This window comes from Lampetra planeri, chromosome 59, assembly GCF_965212315.1.
Source record: "Lampetra planeri chromosome 59, kcLamPlan1.2.h2, whole genome shotgun sequence".
Classification (NCBI taxonomy): Eukaryota; Metazoa; Chordata; class Hyperoartia; order Petromyzontiformes; family Petromyzontidae; genus Lampetra; species Lampetra planeri.
The window spans coordinates 4,130,468-4,150,448 of NC_136165.1; positions in this window are offsets into that span (position 1 = coordinate 4,130,468).

A 19,981-nucleotide genomic window follows, 5' to 3' on the forward strand; every position below is an offset into this window, starting at 1 on the left:
TAAGTCACGTAGAAAGAAATTTAATTAAATAATAGACTACGACGTTTCGATTGCAATACAAGCCATCATCATCAGGTTACGAATTCATTCATTGTCTTTGAAACGGATTGGTCCACACCAGAGACATGCACCTGCACCACCCCACTCCCGGCCGCCTTTGTCTCGATCCACCCCCGCGGTGGAGTAGATTCGATGCTGATAGAAACACCGCACAAGTTACTCGAGCAAAATGTTTTTAAATTTGGGGATGCTGGAGGCACGTACAGCATCCACTTCAAATCGTTTCCCGCTCGTGTCGATGGCCATGAACGGGAATCGAACTCGGGTCCGCCGGGTTCGCTGCGCGGCGCATTCAGGTGCGCTCTGCTCCGATACTCTGGCGCTCGCCACCGATGTTGGCCTGCGTGGCGGGAGATGGGACTCATTTTCGTTCTTTTGTCTATCATGTGTATTAGACCTCCCCTCCTCCTCTCTGCCCATTGTGTTGGCGGGTGCAGTGGCTGGCCGCTTGCGCACAATCGCTCCATTGTGTTGGCGTGTGCAGTAATTGGCCGCTTGGGTACAAGCGCTTCCACGTCCATCGCCCACTCTTTTGGCCTCGCCCCCCCTCCCTCCCGATACGTTCCTTTCATTGGCTACCATAGTCTGATGAGCTCCCCCCTCCCTCTCCCTCCCCCCTCAACTCGCTTTTAAGGGATTACATCTTGAATCATTGCCTCACTTGATACAGCTAATCTGGCTGTGACGGTCCCACCTGATGACGGAGACTTGTGTTGCCTCCGAAACGTCGTGATTTTTGTTTTTATTTTATTTTACTTTCTACGTGACTTTACCGAAAAAAACCTAAGAAGAAGGAGATGGGACTCGCTTGAGACGCAGACCTAGAAGGGGGTTTGGGGTGCAGCGTGGAATACAATTTCGCGTGTTTGCGCGGTGCGTGCCCGTTAATAAGATTGGATGTCCGCAGTAAATTTCAAATGCCTAACAAAACGTAACTCATTCTCTAAAGCCACTTTCAAGTGGTTTACACCGGAGTGCGGACGTGCCTCTCTGTGCGTGGGTGAGTGTGGGGAGCGGTAGTGGTAGCAGAATAGCGCTACGAAGCGGGCAACCCCGAGTTCGATTCCAGCTCACGGCCAAGCGCCAGTGGCGATTTTCGGAACCGCTATTGGGCCTCCCGCAGGTCGACTCAGCCTCAAATCAGTACCTGATCGCGGTGTGTAAACATCGCCACTGGGGAGACAAAGGCGGCGGGGCGTGGTGCTGACCACCCACCTTCTCGTGTGCTGTGCCGGCCTTCATAGGTGCTCGCTAACAGCGCTTGCCCTTACAGCCTGTTAAGGCTTTACGGGGGATCTTTGTCTTTTGTGTGTGTAATGAGCGGTGGTGTAGTGGTTAGAGCACTGCGCTGCGAACACGACATCCCGAGTTCGATTCCCGCTCGCGGCCAACACCGGCGACGACTATATGAACCGGTCCTGGGCCTCCCCTAGGTCGACTCAGCCTCAAATCAGTACCTGGCCGCGGTGTGTAAACATCGCCACTGGGGAGACAAAGGCGGCCGGGCGTGGTGCTGGCCACCCACCCCTTCGTGTGCTGTGCCAGCCTTCATAGGTGCTCGCTAACAGCACTTGCCCCTACAGTCTGTTAAGGCTATACGGGGGATCTTTGTCTATATGCATGTGTTTACATGCTTAAATGACGTCAAGCACCTAGGAGGGGAGGGGAGGGGGTCAGACTTTTGTGACGATATATTTTCTCCTACAACATCAGAGTGCAGCGCCACATTAAATACGCACTACAATGGCGATATTTTATAGCGATTTGAAGCATGTTTTATATTTTTTGTGGGGGGGGGGGGCAGAGCTTTGTGACGTCATATTTCAGGGGGGGGGGGGTCTGACTTTTTGTGACGCCGTGTGACGAGGGGGTGGGGGGGGGGTCAAAAATCCTCCAAATTCGCGTGACGTCATTTATGGACGGCCCCGGAGGGGAGTGGAGGGAGAGGCGGCGTGGGAGTTGGGGGTGGCGCGGCTGTGCTGGTGTCTGTGTGGTGATGTGTACTGCGCGCTCAATCAGTGGGTCGGGGAGCGGTGGCGCAGCGGTTAGCAGCGACTCGAGATCGATGTCCCCCGCTCACGGGCCACCAACACCATGCCCCCCCCCCCCCTAGGTCGACTCGGCCTCAATCGAGGGGGCCTTGCGTGGTGGTGTAGTGAACACCAATCACTGGGGGAGACAAAGGCGGCCCGGCAAGCCACTCGTGTGTCGTAACGGCCTTCATAGGGCGATGCTACTCGCTAACAGCACTTGCCCCCAACAGCCTGTTAAGCCTATACGGGGGGGGGGGTGGATCTTTGTCTTTGTGCTCAATTTCGCAGCAATCAGTGTCGCTGACACCTCTACTCACCCTTCATGTCTTTTTTTCCGCCTCTTCCATTCTCGAAACCCACCAACACCCTCCAGCATCCTCGTCACCGCTTCCTAGCCGCATCTTCGTCCATTCGCTGGCTTGTTCACTGCCTCTCCAGTTCAACAACACCACCACCACCACCCACACCCCAAGCTGTGGGTTTGCCGTCGCTGCTTTTAGAATCATCATCATCACCATCAACACCTTCACCACCATCGTTTCAGTGTCGGATTTAGTCATGAGCTAAGTGCTGTGATAAGAAGAGGCTTCACCCCTTTTGTGGCAATGAAACAGGCGTTTTAGGACGTCCAGACGTCAAATAGGCACCGATTTGCAAGGCATCGGGTCTGCACGAAGCACAGCCATTCCTGTGGCGAACACATGATCTCATCATCATCATGATGATGTGTGCATTGTCTCTGAAACTGATTGGCCTCCACTCGAGACAGCCTTCATTTTGTGTGGGCCAATGAGTTTCAAACACGATGCACACGTGTATATTGTTATTACCAGAGCATGTTGGTTTGCGTGGTTGCCACAGATATGTGTGGTTAACGCTGACTTCATACCTTGGTGTTCGAATATCTCAACGCATCGGGTTTTATTACCGGAAGAGGCAAAGCCCATTCTGAATTGTCTTCTCCATTATGTTGATACTGCCAAAATACGTCCAATAGATACGAGATAAGTAAAGCTACAGACTCACATTTTGAGCGGCCTACAAATACGAAACAACCCCCCCCCCCAATATCCGCGTATGCGGCTTTGCGACCAAGATTATTCATAACAGGGGGTTTTGGGGTTAGATCAAGTAAATATAAATGTGTCGTTAACCCACCACCACCCGACACACCCAATTAATAAAGTTTATCACCAGAATTCTGGCAAATCGCCTGATGAATCTGGTTGTCATCAGCAGTGATGCGTCGTGCTCACATTGTAAACGTTGTGTGGGTTTACTCTCCAACACAGCGGTGTGCTGAAGTAGTCGGTAGTTGACTACTCCCGAACCCTGCAAATCAGCTACGACGAGGCCTACCACTACCCCTACCACTACCCCTACCCCAACCCCTATCACTACCCCTACCCCGATCACTACCCCAACCCCTATCACGACCCCATTCCCTATTACTACCCCTATCACTACTCCCTACCCCTATCACTACCCCTATCACTACCCCAACCCCAACCCCTATCACTACTCCAACCCCTATCACTACTCCCTACCCCTATCACTACCCCTATCACTACCCCAACCCCTACCCCAACCCCTATCACTACCCCAACCCCTATCACGACCCCATTCCCTATTACTACCCCTATCACTACTCCCTACCCCTATCACTACCCCTATCACTACCCCAACCCCTACCCCAACCCCTATCACTACTCCAACCCCTATCACTACTCCCTACCCCTATCACTACCCCTATCACTACCCCAACCCCTACCCCAACCCCTATCACTACCCCAACCCCTATCACGACCCCATTCCCTATTACTACCCCTATCACTACTCCCTACCCCTATCACTACCCCTATCACTACCCCAACCCCAACCCCTATCACTACTCCAACCCCTATCACTACTCCCTACCCCTATCACTACCCCTATCACTACCCCAACCCCTACCCCAACCCCTATCACTACCCCAACCCCTATCACGACCCCATTCCCTATTACTACCCCTATCACTACTCCCTACCCCTATCACTACCCCTATCACTACCCCAACCCCTACCCCAACCCCTATCACTACTCCAACCCCTATCACTACTCCCTACCCCTATCACTACCCCTATCACTACCCCAACCCCTACCCCAACCCCTATCACTACCCCAACCCCTATCACGACCCCATTCCCTATTACTACCCCTATCACTACTCCCTACCCCTATCACTACCCCTATCACCACCCCTACCCCTATCACTACCCCTACCCCTATCACTACCCCTACCCCTATCACTACCCTAACCCCTATCACTACCCCTATTTCTCTCACTACCCTAACCCCTATCACTACCCCTATCACTACCCCAACTCCTACCACTACCCCTATCACTACCCCAACCCCTATCACTTCCCCTATTTCTCTCACTACCCCAACCCCTATCACTACCCCAACCCCAATAACCACTCCCAACAGTTCTAACAGTCAGCATAACCACACCACCACTTGCAACAACAACAACAACAACCTCCGATCTTTATCTCAAGCACTATCATCTCACGTGCAATGTGACGACTGATGTGAAGCAGCTTTTGGATGAAGGCACTCTACTTGATCGGGCACAGTTCCTATGACCTGCACTGTTTCATTGCTTTTATGGCTTTATTTGGGTGATTTTCGAAACGTTTTTTGGTTTGGCCATGTTTGTTTGTTGTAGTACAGAGTTAGACTGATGGCCTTAATCTAAGTTGTCTTGTGGTTGTTGTTGTTGTTTGACTTGCATCCCACTGGGATTTTTGCACACAACGTTGGTGTACGGTGCTTTTTCTGCAATATTTTGCCGTCTTTTCTTGGATTTTCTGTTTGCACTCAGTCACTTTAAGATGTTTTTTTGTTCATGTTTTCGTTTTTTGTTTGTTGCGGTTGCACCCGATTCAAGAGCCGAATGACTCACGGGGCCATACCAAATAAATGAAACTTGAAAAAACTTGAAAAAACTTGAACTTGATCCGTCGACGACGAGAGGTGCCTGGCAAAGACGCACGCGCTCCTCGCGAGTGACGTGCGCGTGCGTCGTTTCACCAGCAAGGGGCTCCCTCGCTCCAACTCTCACGAACGATTCACACTCGTAGGTTTTTTTTCGGTTGAGTGACGTAGGAAAAAAAAGAATAAAAAATGTAATAATAATAATAAATGAAAATAAATCATTTTGATTTCAAGCTTTCGTGACTGCAGGGACTCGTATGCTTGGTTCTTTCGGTAAAGTCACGTAGAAGGGAAATAATAAAATAATAATTATAAAATATAATGAAATACAATTCTCACGACGTTTCGGTCACAACGCAAGCAGTCGTCGTCAGGTGAAGAACAGGTCTGTTGGAAAAACGGCGTCTGAAGTTGTCTTTGTCTGACGTTGTCTTTCCGACAGACCTGTTCTTCACCTGAGGACGGCTGCTTGCGTTGTGGCCGAAACGTCGTGAGAATTGTATTTTATAATGTTTTATTTTTATTATTGTATTATTTCCCTTCTACGTGACTTTACCGAAAGAACCAAGAAGAATAAAATAATTGCTGTGGATTTCACACCTGATGATGATTGCTTGTGTTGCAGTCGAAACGTCGTGAGAATTTGTATAGTTTTTATATTTTTATTATTTTATTATTTTCCTTCTGCGTGACTTTTCCGAAAGAACCAAGAATATGAAAATAAATCAATTAAATCACGACGTTTCGGAGGCAACACAAGCTTCCTTCATCAGGTGTAAAAAAAGCCACAGCAAAATACCTGTAGCTGTGCCTTTTTACACCTGATGAAGGAAGCTTGTGTTGCCTCCGAAACGTCGTGATTTAATTAATTGATTTTCATTTATTATTATTTTATTTTTATTATTTTTTTACCTACGTGACTTTAGCGAAAAAACCTAAGAGTATGAATCCTTGCAGTCACGAAAGCTTCAAATCTAGAATCTCACGACCGATGTCCACGTCGACTCCAGCTGCATGGGGTAGGGGGGTTGGGGGGGTTCGAGGTCGAATGAAAACGTCTGCGAGCTGGCGCAGATAAGCAATTTAAACTATAAACGACGATTTTTTTTTTCAGAGCGACCTGGTCAATGACGAATGACAGCTCCGCTAAGTGGTCAAAACGTGCTTAATCGCAGGTCCGGGCTGTTGTTGTTGTTTCTTGTTGTTGGGATTTACAAATAAGGGGCCGTCCATAAATGACGTCACGCGATTTTGTACGATTTTTGACCGCCCCCCCCCCCCCCCATCGTCACACGGCGTTACAAAAAGTCAGACCCCCCCCCCCTCAAATATGACGTCACAAAGCTCTGCCCCCCCCCCCCCCAAATAAAACATGCTTCAAATCGCTTTAAACTATTGTCATTGTAGTGCGTATTTAATGTGCCGCTGCACTCTGATGTTGTAGGAGAAAACATTTATTAAAACGTCTATTTAATTAAGTAGAACGTGTTGTTTATATTTATTTAAAGTTACGCATTTTGATGTGACGTCACATTTCTCAAACTCCCCCCCCCCCTCGTCACACATCGTCACAAATGTCTGACCCCCACCCCCCCTAGGTGCGTGACGTCATTTATGGACGGCCCCTTTATTGTTGTTGGTATTTACAAATAAAGGACCTTTACCCGAAGGTCACCTCGTGTGGATTAACCTTTCAAAAGTACGCCCCGATTCATACAACAAAAACATGCAAACACATCTCGCAACTTGGAGCGTAGTGGTGGTATTGGGCCGTCATCCCTCAAGGAAGTATTCTTGATTTCAAGGCCCACGTGCCAGTAGCGGTCCCAGTGGCCCTTAAAACTATACATGACGGACGCTTGTGTTGCGCCCGAAACGTCGTGATTTATTTTATTTTATACCCACGTGACTTTACCGAAAGAACCAAAAAGTGTGGATTCCTGCAGTCACGAAAGCATCTAATCAAGATTATACATTTGTCCTCTTTGGTTCTTTCGGTAAAGTCACGTAGAAAGAAAATAAATTAAGTAATAGAACACGACGTTTCGATGCAACACAAGCAGTCGTCGTCAGGTCGAACTAAATTTGAGAGAGAGACAAAACACAGACACGGAGACACACAGACAGACACATAAGCAGAGAAAGACAGAGAGAGACACACACACAGAGACACAGAGAGAGAGACACACACACACATAGCACAGAGAAGGACAACACAGAGACACACAGAGAGACACACAACATAGACACACAGACACACAAGCAGCGAGAGACACACACAGAGACACACAGAGAGAGACACAACATAGACACACAGACAGACACACAAGCAGAGAGACACACACAGAGAGAGACACACAAGCAGAGAGACACACAACATAGACACACAGACAGACACACAAGCAGAGAGAGACAACACAGAGACACACAGAGAGAGACACACACAGAGACACACAGAGAGAGACACACAACATAGACACACAGACAGACACACAAGCAGAGAGACACACACAGAGACACACACAGAGAGAGACACACAAGCAGAGAGACACACAACATAGACACACAGACAGACACACAAGCAGAGAGAGACAATACAGAGACACACAGAGAGAGAGACACACAGAGACACACAGAGAGAGACACACAACATAGACACACAGACAGACACACAAGCAGAGAGAGAGACAACACAGAGATACACACAGAGAGAGACACACAACATAGACACACAGAGACACAACATAGACACACAGACAGACACACAAGCAGAGAGAGAGAGAGACACACACAGAAACACAGAGAGAGACACACAACATAGACAAACAGACAGACACACAAGCAGAGAGAGAGAGACAACACAGAGACACACACAGAGAGAGACACACAACATAGACACGGCTGCATCGCTCCATCTCCATAATTTCAACTGCAGCGGCTGGGAGATCGAATCTGGAGCCACGGGACTTCTGGATTTGTGAGTCCAGTTTGGCGCTGCAAACAATGACACCAGCGGTTTCGGATGCGCGTTCCTCTCCTCGACGATTTTGACGTTTGTGCATTTTTAGCAGCGAGAACGCGTTTCGACGGCATCGTGGTAATTAGAGCCGACATCATTGTCTGGAGAACGGGGGAGTTGTTTAATTGGGCTCAAGACGCGAAAACAACAAAAACGCCGCGCAAGAAAGTGAAAAACTGAAAAACGCGTTGGAACGGGGGCGATAATTAAAAGCTGTCCTGGGCGATAATGCGCACAGAGACCACAATGTTATGATTTTTTTTCCCCCATTAAAAATACACACACTCACACGTATTTATATAACCGCGATTCGTAATACACGCATGCACACGAGCGAGGCACCGACACGATTTTTGTGCGATCACGCGGTGAGCGATTTGAGTGACCTCGATTACACTGCTGTCCCTTGAAGTTTGGGTCCATCACAGATTGACAAACTAATTATCTTCTGAACTCGCTTGTTGTCGTTGTTGTTGTTGTTGTTGTGTTTATTTGTTGTCCTCACGCCCGCCCGCACCTCCGATTAGCACGGTTGGCTACGTACGGTGCGAAAGAAGTTCAACATACGGACATGTATCATCATCCACATGATAAGCCACTTCGTTGAGCTATCATTTGTGGCCAGGTCGCTTCTGAAAAAGAAGCAACCTGGTAAAATAAATGTTGCTTTTTGTTCGAGTTATCTGTTTAACCTCTTCCTATACTTTGCACTCCTATTGCGTTAGTTGTTTTCTTATTTTAATTTTACTTTGTTTTCACCTACGTGACTTTACCGAAAAAAAAAACAAAGAGTATGAGTGTGCGTATACCTGATGATGTCACATGTGAACATTTAAAAAACTCACCAGCAGTGCGCGACTGTGCTCGTCTAGAACACAGAGCGTGCGCAGCGTATGACGACGCAACGCCCCGATCCTCAAACACGAAGGGGACATCACGGCGATGAAACACCAGTCCACTGGCTCCTGAATGCGAAATTGCAGTCTTTGGTCTGCATCTGCATCAGCAGTCGCACGAAAGAAGGCGATGCTTCCCATTGGCTGATGGACTGATAAAACTAATAAAAAAATCTGCTATCCATATCACTCACCCCACCCCCCTTCCCTTCTCAAGCAAATACATCCAAAATGTATTGCGATTAATTGCCATCATTCGGTGTGTGTGTGCGCTGTGTGTGCCGAGCAATATCCACGCAGCAGTTTGGTCTGATCGAGTGAACGGGTGAAGGACCTCATAAGAGAAGGAACGCACGAGTGAATGAACGCACGAGAGAATGAACTCACGAGCGAAGGAACGCACGAGTGAAGGAACGCACGGGTGAAGGAGCGCACGAGTGAATGAACGCACGAGCGAATGAACGCACGAGTGAAGGACCGCGCGAGTGAAGGAACGCACGAGTGAAGGAACGCACGAGTGAATGAACGCACGAGTGAATGAACGCACGAGCGAATGAACGCACGAGCGAATGAACGCACGAGTGAAGGAACGCACGAGTGAAGGAACGCACGAGTGAAGAAAAGCACGAGCGAATGAACGCACGAGCGAATGAACGTACAAGTGAAGAAAAGCACGACCGAATGAACGCACGAGTGAAGGAACGAAAGAACGCACGAGTGAAGGAACTCACGAGTGAAGGAACGCTCGAGTGAATTAATTCACGAGCGAATGAACGCACGAGTGAAGGAACGCACGAGTGAAGGAACGAAATAACGCACGAGTGAAGGAACTCACGAGTGAAGGAACGCACGAGAGAATGAACTCACGAGTGAATGAACTCACAAGGGAATGAACGCGCGATTGAAGGAACTCACGAGCGAACGAACGCACGAGTGAAGGAACGAAAGAACGCACGAGTGAATGACCGCACGAGTGAAGGAACGCGCTCGCGAAGGAAACGCATGAACGAGGATGCGCCGGAGGGCGAGTAGATGAGGCGGGGAAGTCATTGGAGGAGGGGGGCTCCTCCACGTCTCCACAAGAGAAGACGCCCACCCCCACCCCCCTCACCCCCCCCCCCACCTCGATGCCGGGCAGTGGCGCGGTAAATGAAAGCGAGAGGAGGAGGAGGACGAGGAGGAGGAGACGGCGGCTCGCTCGCTCGCTCGCTCGGACCAAACGAATCGAGTCCGTCGGCAAATTACCTCGGTGAATAAATACATTGGGCGCCGTGTGACTGTGTGGCAGCGATTTTCGCTGCACGCGAATACAAAAGACGAAGCATCACAAACCCCCCCCCCCCCCCCCCCGTGTAGCCTGGTCGGAATGTTGAGACAAGTGCTGTTAGCGAGTAGCACCTGCGAAGACCAGCACGACGCGGTGGCTAGGAGATGTTAGCTACCTCGCCTGGTGTACAGGAGGTCGTGGGTTCGATCCCGACCCTGACGCCTGCTGCTGTGTATTTGGAGTTTGCGTGTCTCTCTCTCTCATCATCATCATCACGGTGGCTAGGAGATGTTGACTACATCGCCTGGTCTACAGGATGTCGTGGGGTTCCATCCCGACCCTGAAACCTGCTGCTGTGTATTTGGAGTTTGCGTGTCTCTCTCTCTCTCATCATCATCATCACGGTGGCTATGAGATGTTAACTACCTCGCCTGGTATACAGGAGGTCGTGAGGTTCGATCGCGACCCTGACGCCTGCTGCTGTGTATTTGGAGTTTGCGTGTCTCTCTCTTTCTCGCCCCGTGGCCGTGTCCATTTTTCTCCGGGTTCTCCCGGTTTTTCCCTTCACATTCGGAATCAACATCGCGTGTTCAGAGTGCAGTAAGTGGCTACGCGACTAGACACTTCCACGTGATGATAATGAGACACTTTGGTTACCTGTCATTCGTGACAGACGGGTCTCTTCTGAAAAAAATCCATATAGCTCAGTGGGCCTTACATGAGTAAAATAGTAAATAAATGTTTATTAAAAAAAAGTTAATCGCAAGAGCGATTCTCTGCAAATGAACAACATTACTTCATCTGTTTAACACGTCGTAGGGTTTCGCGACCAATATCATCCATAATAGAAGTTTGTTGGGTTAGATCACGTAAATATGTAAAAGTTTAAAGCTGTGGCTTGGCTCTCCAACACACCAGTTAGTGCTGTACTAGTGACGAATTGGCCACGTCCCGTTTACGTGACAACCCTCACTAGTTGGCTGTGTCGGGTGGTGGAGGGTTTACCGACACATTCATATATTTACGCGATCTAACCCCCCACAAAAACATCCTCTATTATGGATGTCCTTCGTCCGTGAAGTCACCAGGCGACGATGACTCCCTTGTGGCTTGAGTTTTACAGAAACAAAAACCCCGCGGGGTTTTCACGTCAATTCACGCGATCGTCGTTTACGATCCGCGCTCGTGCCTGGTCGCTATTCGACGCGCGGTATTTTTAAATCCTTTATATTAAGTTCACTTGCTTGCTTGCTTGCGCGCTTACGACCGTGCACATCTTTCGGTCGTTTTTTAACCCACTTTCCGTGATCCAATCGAGCTGACATTTTGCACACAGACTCGTTGTGCGTGACAATTAATGTTCGTGAAAAAAAAAATTCAAAATTTTTACACTTTTTAGGAAAAAATAAGTTATATTTAATTACCAATTCCTTAATGGTGGCGGGCAATCATCTGACCCATAGGTGGCAGCCATCTCAAGCCAGAGGACGAGAGGACTCTAGCCGCCACGCATATACTGTAAATGATTTATAGTGAAAAACTTTGTTTTTACGGGTTTTACTTGTTAAGGATGCGTGATCACATTTCCCGCGGTTCATGCGCACAGGTGTAGGTTGTATCTGCTCGCCGGTGTGGCCCATTGAGCAACACATATAGACAAGCGGACAATGCGTGTGTGTGTGTGTGTCTCTCTCTCTCTCACACAGACAAATATAGGTTGCGTTGGGACGTAGGTGTAATCCATTGTGCGATACAAACACATAAGCAGGCAATATGTGTGTGTGTGTCTCTGTCATAGGTGTGGGTTGTATTGGGACGCAGGTGTAATCCATTGGGGAATACAACTTTCGCCGATAAGACATCATCAGTGTGAGGGCCACCACACATTTGAAACAATTGACAGGAGCGCTACGACGACTATGATGATGATGATAATGTGGCGGTCACCACTCTGTGCGTCTTGTCTGGGAGGGCCGCACATCAGTAGCCCGCGGACCTTGCACCGAAGAACACCTATATATTCTAAACATTGTTGTGTACCAGGTAAGGCCCATTGAACTGTAGATCTCCTTATTCAGAAGCGACCTGGCCTATCGCTAACGATAGCTCAGCGCGAAGTGGCTTTTCATTATCGCGCGGACATTTATAGCAGAACAAACACTCTCTAGAGAGTTCTTCGCTAATTTTTGTTAGATGATTTGGGGGGGGGGGGTGCTGCACATTCGCCGATAAGACATCATCAGTGTGAGTGAGGGCCGCCACACATTTGATAAACCATTGGGGGGTTTGGCAGCAGCACGATGGTGATGATGATGGGGGGGATGTTATCACCCTTTGTGTATTGTCGCGGGCCGTACATCAGGGGCCGCACTAAAGGCCACCCGAGGCCTCCAGTGGCCCGCGAGGCCTCAATGAAGAACGCCGCTTTACACCTAATTATTTACTTTCTTATTTTACAAAGGTTAGAACCACGCGAGCTGTAGATATCTTAGTCACAAGCGGCCTGGCTGTCGCGAATGATAGCTCAACGAAGTGGGCTTATTATCATCACCATCATCACCACCACGTGGAAACTCAGCAGCGGCCAAATATTCTCCAATAGCACTCTTCACTAATGTTCAGAGGGGGGGGGGGCGGGGGGCGGGGGGGTCACTTTAACCGATAAGACATCATCATCAGTGTTTCAGTTTCATTATTAGGATTTTCCCTGTGAGCCATTCGGCTCTTGATTTGGGTTCAACCGCAACAAACAATAAAATTAGAAGATACACCTAGAATTCATTGTACACAAATCTAAACATCACGTAACGTAAACAATAAAATCATACAGAGTGAGGGGGGGGGCACACCTTTTGACACCATTAATGATGCTGATGGGGGTTGGGGGTGTGGTGTGCTGTTGCGTGTTGTCGGAGGCTGCGCTGAATGGGACGCAACGGTGATGAGATGTTAACTGGTACCAGTTTAAAGGGTTAAAACCTACTACTATATTTTGCCACTGGTAAAGGAGGTATCATAGTGTAAATGCTTACCCCGAGCTCTCAATACTCTGATAGTGCGCTGTCTTTGAGTTGTACGCCTTTTGGCGTCATCTGGTCCAACACCAATGGAGACTAGGCTCTAAGAAAAGCTGTCTCGGGTGTGGACCAATCAACTTCAAGGACAGTGCATATCATTATCATCATCAGAGTTGTTTCTTTTTGTTTGCATTTTGACTGCTTGTGTTGTGGTTATTGCAAACATGATGCCTTGTATAAAGGTGTCAGTTTTTGTACCAGTTTAAAGGGTAAAAACCTACTACTATGGTATGCAGGAGCTCGTGGGTTCGATCCCGACCCTGCAATATCGCTTCTTCTCCCCATGGGCCGCGTGGATTTCTCTCCGGTCCCTCCGGGTTCTATTCATCCGCAATTTTTTCGCATCGAAATCGCGCAAATTGAGAGTGTTTTGGCCGAGATACATTTCCACGTGATGATGAGCCACTTCGCTGAGCTGACATTTGTGGGAGCTGAGTGGGGTTTCCTTACCTGGTGAGATTTAAAAAAACAATAGTTTACCTATGACCGGGGTGTGTTTTCACTCGTTGTTGTGTTGTCGGGGAGCAACAGAGTTAGACTGATGGCCTTAATCTAAGTTGTCTTGTGGTTGTTGTTGTTGTTTGACTTGCATCCCACTGGGATTTTTGCACACAGTGTTGGTGTACGGTGCCTTTTCTGCAATATGTTGCTGTCTTTTCTTGGATTTTCTGTTTGCACAAAGTCACTTTAAGATGTTTTCTTGTTCATGTTTTTGTTTTTTTGTTTGTTGCGGTTGCACCCGATTCAAGAGCCGAATGGCTCACAGGGCTATACCTAATAAATTTAACTTGAAAACTTGAAACACGTCATTTGGCACGTGGTGGGGCCGCGCAAAAGGCCGCCAGGTGCCGCCAGGTGTCGCGACTTTTATTTTTAAATCCTTTATATTAAGTTCGCTTGCTTGCTTGCTTGCGTGCTTGCTTGCTTGCGTGCTTGCTTGCTTGCTTACGACCGTGCAATTCTTTCGGTCGTTTTTGAACCCACTTCCCGTGATCCAATCGAGCTGACATTTTCCACACAGACTCGTTGTGTGAGACAATTAATGTTCGTGAAAAAAAATTCCCAAAATGTTACACTGTTTAGGGAAAACAAATTAAATATTTAATTACCAATTGCTTAATACTGGCAGACAATCATCTGACCCATAGGTGGCAGCCATCTCAAGCCAGAGGACGAGAAGACTCTAGCCGCCACGCATATAAAGGATTTATAGTGAAAAACTTTTTTTTACGGGTTTACTTGTTTTAAAACCGTGATCCAGGCGCACCCAATCACTCATGGATGCCACCACCATTCCAAACCGGAGCGCAGCAGCGATGATGCTCATCGCGTAAGGCTCGAGACTTGGCGGCGCGCTTCAACCGTTCACGGCCTCGTGTGCGGTGTGCGTGGGGAGCGGTGGCGCAGCGGTTAGGACCGCTGCCTGCTCACGGACAACGCCCCAGTGACGATTGTCTGAACCGGACCTGGGCCTCCACGAGGTCGACTCAGCCTCAAATGAGTATACCTGGTGCGGTGTGTAGTAAACATCCGCCACTGGGGAGACAAAGGCGGCCGGGCGTGTTGTTGGCCACCCACACCCTCGTGTGCCGTGCCGGCCTTCATAGGTGCTCGCTAACAGCACTTGCCCCTACAGCTGGTTAAGGCTACACGGGGGACCTTTGTGTTGTGTATGTATATTTATAAATATTTCTTTTGGAAAGATGTCTTATCGGCGCTTCATATAATTCTGGTTTAAAGGAAATTGCTGTTTTTTTTTACTTTAAAAAAGGATTATTGTCAGATATTCATTTGTTTTTTGTCTGCCATGTCACGGCGCCAGATAAGGTTTGACGGATGTGCGGCCGCGTGGGCAGATACACGCTGCGGACGTGATTCTCGGGAAATTGAGCGAAACGCTTTGCTTGCTGAGCGGAAGCGCACGTGGTTTTTGTTTGTTATGACCGATACGAGCCGCTTAAACGCCCCCGTGCGTGTGCGTGTAATGCCGTGGCATTTTTTTTTCTCCGCCAACAAAAACGGGGGCTCGGAACCGCGATGCATTTAATTTGCGGATAATCACACGACGGATCATTTCGTGTCGGTCGCTAAGCGCCGTAGGTGGTGGTGATGGTGGAGGCGTGGGAAGGGCCTCCGCCTAGCAGAGGATAGAACACGGCTGATGATTGATAACGATGACGATGATGGTTGCTACGGCTACGATTTTGGCACGGTGGACACGGTTTTTATGATGGTCACTGGTGGTCACTGGTGGTCTCGGTGGTTACGTGGTCACGTGGTGACGTTGGTGACGGTGGTCACGTGGTGACGGTGGCCACGGTGGTCACGTGGTCACGGTGGTGACGGTGGTCACGTGGGTCACGGTGGTCACGTGGTAACGGTGGTCACGTTGCCACGGTGGTCACGGTGGTCACGTGGTGACGGTGGCCACGGTGGTCACGTGGTCACGTGGTGACCGTGGTCACGTGGTCACGGTGGTCACGTGGTGACGGTGGTCACAGTGGTCTCGGTGGTGACGGTGGTCACGTGGTCACGGTGGTCACGTGGTCACGGTGGTTACAATGGTGACATGAGATCACGCGAAGGCCACTGCGTGTACCGGTATCAGGGTCCAAATTGGACACACGCTCTAATTACTCCGCAAATTGCTCAGTGGGGGATTTTGCACAGCGATCATCGCAGCCCCCCCCCCCCGACTACTCCGACTTTGCTGGCAGAGAAACGCGCCAGGTCACTCGCGCAACTTATACTTACCCTGACCTCTGGCGCCCTCGCCATCTGGTTAAAATAAAATAAAACCGTTTGCGTGAATTACCTCGCTTTTTTTGTTACTTATTCGCATCGCGAGCCAGACTCTTGGCTTTAACGATGATGATTATAACAATAACGACCTCACAGGGACGAGATTACGTTGGTCACTCACCAGTCACCATCCACACCTTACACGTTGCAGCAATATTTATGGCCTGGCATGGACGTGTGTGTGTGTTTTTTTTCTCAGTGTGCAGAACGGCGAGTCGATTTCATCCTACGCTCCATCTCCGGCAAATCAGAACATTTACTCGTACCGGAGGAATCCGACGAGCTATAAAGCTCCGTCCGTCTCCTTTCGAACCTACCCCGTCCTAGCCTCGCCTCTTACATCCAAAAGCCGTCCCTAGGCTACATGGCGAATTGGGGCGACCGCCCGGGGCCCCGCACTTTGGTGGGGGGGGGGGGGGGGGGCACACAGTGGGATTTGCCCCGGACCCCCGCAGGCCCACCTCCCCCTACCCCCGTAAACATCGTGACCACTATGACGAAACGTGGCTCCACCGTGATAATATTGGTTGCGAAAGCCTGCGTGTTAACCATTCTGATAATCCGCGCAATTATGTATTCCCTACCCCGGTCCCACAGCCCCCCCCCTCCCGTTTTGTCTATCGCTATAAAATCTCAAAAAAGCGACCCCCTTTGCGTCATTGTCGTGTGCGTGTCGCGCGCGCTCCCTCGAGAGAGAGTCTCGGTCTTCATTGGTGCCCGGGGGTTGTTTCTCGGATAATATCACGGGTAGGGATTCTTCTTAAACACAAAATAATTTTCTCTGGAGGCTCCAGTCGAGAGCTGAACACGCTCCCCCCCGCCGCCGCCCCCCCCCTCTCCCCGTAACTCCCCGAGGGCGATGTGGAGCAGCGGTGTGCCCTGCGATGTGTCTTTTGTAATTGGGAGGGAGGAATTTGAAAGGCAGTTGTTCTACACTAATTTAAACCAGATTTGAAGTTTTCCTGACTGCAAGGATCCATACTCTTTGGTTCTGTCGGTAAAGGCACGTAGGTGAAAATAAAAATAATAATAAAAATCTAATAAAAATGAAAATAACTAAATAAATTTTTGTTGTTTAAATTACTCTTTGGTTCTTTCGGTAAAGTCACGTAGGTGAAAATAGAAAAAAATACAAATAACTAAATTAATTTAATTTAGTTATTTTCATTTTTATTAAATTTTTATTATATATTTTTTATTTTCACCTACGCGACTTTACCGAAAGAACCAAAAAGTAATTTAAACAATTTTTGCTTTTTTTCTACAGTAGACTCTACGTGGTGCCACGAAACAGGTCGTTTAGTGATTTGATCGTTCAGCGAGTATCGGAAATACAGTGGCACCGAGAATTCTAAAGATAACAGACTGTTGGGGCAAGTGCTGTTAGCAAGCGCCTATGAAGGCTGGCACGGCACACGAGGGGGTGGGTGGCCAACACCACGCCCGACCGCCTTTGTCTCCCCAGTGGCGATGTTTACACACCGCACCATTTACTCATTTGAGGCTGAGTCAACCTAGGGGAGACCCAGGACTGGTTGAGATAATCGTCACTGGTGGTGGCCGTGAGCGGGAATCGAACTCGGGTCGCCGGGTTCGTAGCGCAGCGTAGCACTAACCGCTACACCACCGCTCCCCAACACACACACAGTTTCACACACGCACACACACAGTCACACACACACAGTCAACCACACACACAGTCACACACACACAGTCACACACACACAGTCACACACACACACAGTCACACACACAGTCAAAGTCACACACACACAGTCACACACAGTCACACACACACACACACGCACAGCCACACACACACACAGTCACACACACACAGTTTCACACACACAGTCACACACACAGTCACAGACACGCACACACAGTTTCATACACACACACAGTTTAACACACACACACACAGTCACACACACAGTCACACACACACAGTCACACACAGTCACACACACACACGCACAGCCACACACACACACAGTCACACACACACAGTTTCACACACACAGTCACACACACAGTCACAGACACGCACACACAGTTTCATACACACACACAGTTTAACACACACACACACAGTCACACACACAGTCACACACACACAGTCACACACAGTCACACACACACACGCACAGCCACACACACACACAGTCACACACACACAGTTTCACACACACAGTCACACACACAGTCACAGACACGCACACACAGTTTCATACACACACACAGTTTAACACACACACACACACAGTCACATACACACACACACAGTCACACACAGTTGGCTTGTAGCCACTGCCTACGAGCGGGAGACGTGGAGCTGTCGGCACCGAGACAATTAACCGCGTCCCCAAGCAATGCGTGGCGATGTGTAGGGGTCGTCCCAGGGCATGTGACGACTATGGTGGTGGTAGTGGTGTTAATAGTGGGGAGCGGTGATATTGTGCGGTTAGTGAGCGGTGGTGGAACGGTTAGCGCGACGCTGCGCTCCGAGCCCGGCGATCCGAGCTCGATTTTCCGCTCACGGCCACCACCAGCGACGATTATTTGAACCGGTCGTGGGCCTCCCCTAGGTTGACTCAGCCTCAAAGCGGTGTGTAGTAAAAATCGCCACTTTGGGAGACAAAGGCGGCCGGGCGTCGTGCTGGCCACCCACCCCCTCGTGTGCCGTGCCGGCCTTCATAGGTGCTCGCTAACAGCACTTGCCCTCAACAGTCTGTTACAGGCTACACGGGGGATGTTTGCAAGGCCGTAGCCATGGAGTCAACATTGGGGGGGACCAAATCTTCCAGGGGGTCTGGGGTCCACCCCAGAAAAAAAACATCTAAAATTTAAAACTAATTTCCTGACATTTCCTGCCTAAAATATGAAAAAAATTCACTAACACATGAGATGGACTTTTTATTTATTTTTTACAATAATGTCTACTAGTGTATTGTATTTACATTGCTCCGTTTCTTCTTTTTTTACCTTTTCTTGTTTCAGTTTATGTAATGGCAGAGATTAGGGATTCATAAAGTACAACCATAACCACAATCATATAGACAGAAATCTATGCATTGTTATATGACGACAAGTCCAGATATTGTGGCCAAGGTTTAGCAAATTGTTCTTTTTATTGACACAGCATCGCAATTATTATTATTTTTCAAAATATTTTTTTATAGCAATATATATTATAATTGCGGCCTTGGATGTTTGTCTTTGGTGGTGTTAATAGTGGGGAGCGGTGGAGCAGTGCGGTTAGCGCGCGGTGGTGTAGTGCGACCCGATTCCCGCTCACGGCCACCAACACCAGCGAAGATTCATTCATCTGAACCGGTCCTGTGCCTTCGTAGGTGCTTCACTCGCTAACAGCACTTGCCCCAACAGTCTGTTAAGGCTATATGGGGGACTTTTGTCTTCGCTGCTGCTGCTGCTGCTGCTGATGATGATGATGATAGTGTTGGCGATGGCGTCACCGATTTGAATCGATACTCAAAAAGTCAAAGCGATTTGCCTCCCGAATGAGCATTCGTGCATTAGCTGCTGCTCGCACAGCAGTTGAGCCGGTGGGTGGGTAAATGTCACGTCCCTAAAGCGTCAGAGGCGATTATATCCGTAGGATAACCGCTGTTGGCGTTCTCCACAAAGTGGTATTTATTTTATCGACCCCCCCCTCCCCTCCGGAGAGATGATGATTGGCTGAGAGGCAAGCTGCCAGGGAGGATGTCGTTTCTCGGACGTGGAATGTTCGTCTCGCGACGCGCGCTGATCGGCCTATTGTCCGACGTTTCGCTCCGTGCGTGTCTCCCAGGGACCTCGCAGATCTCGTGGGTCTCGAAACATCCCCG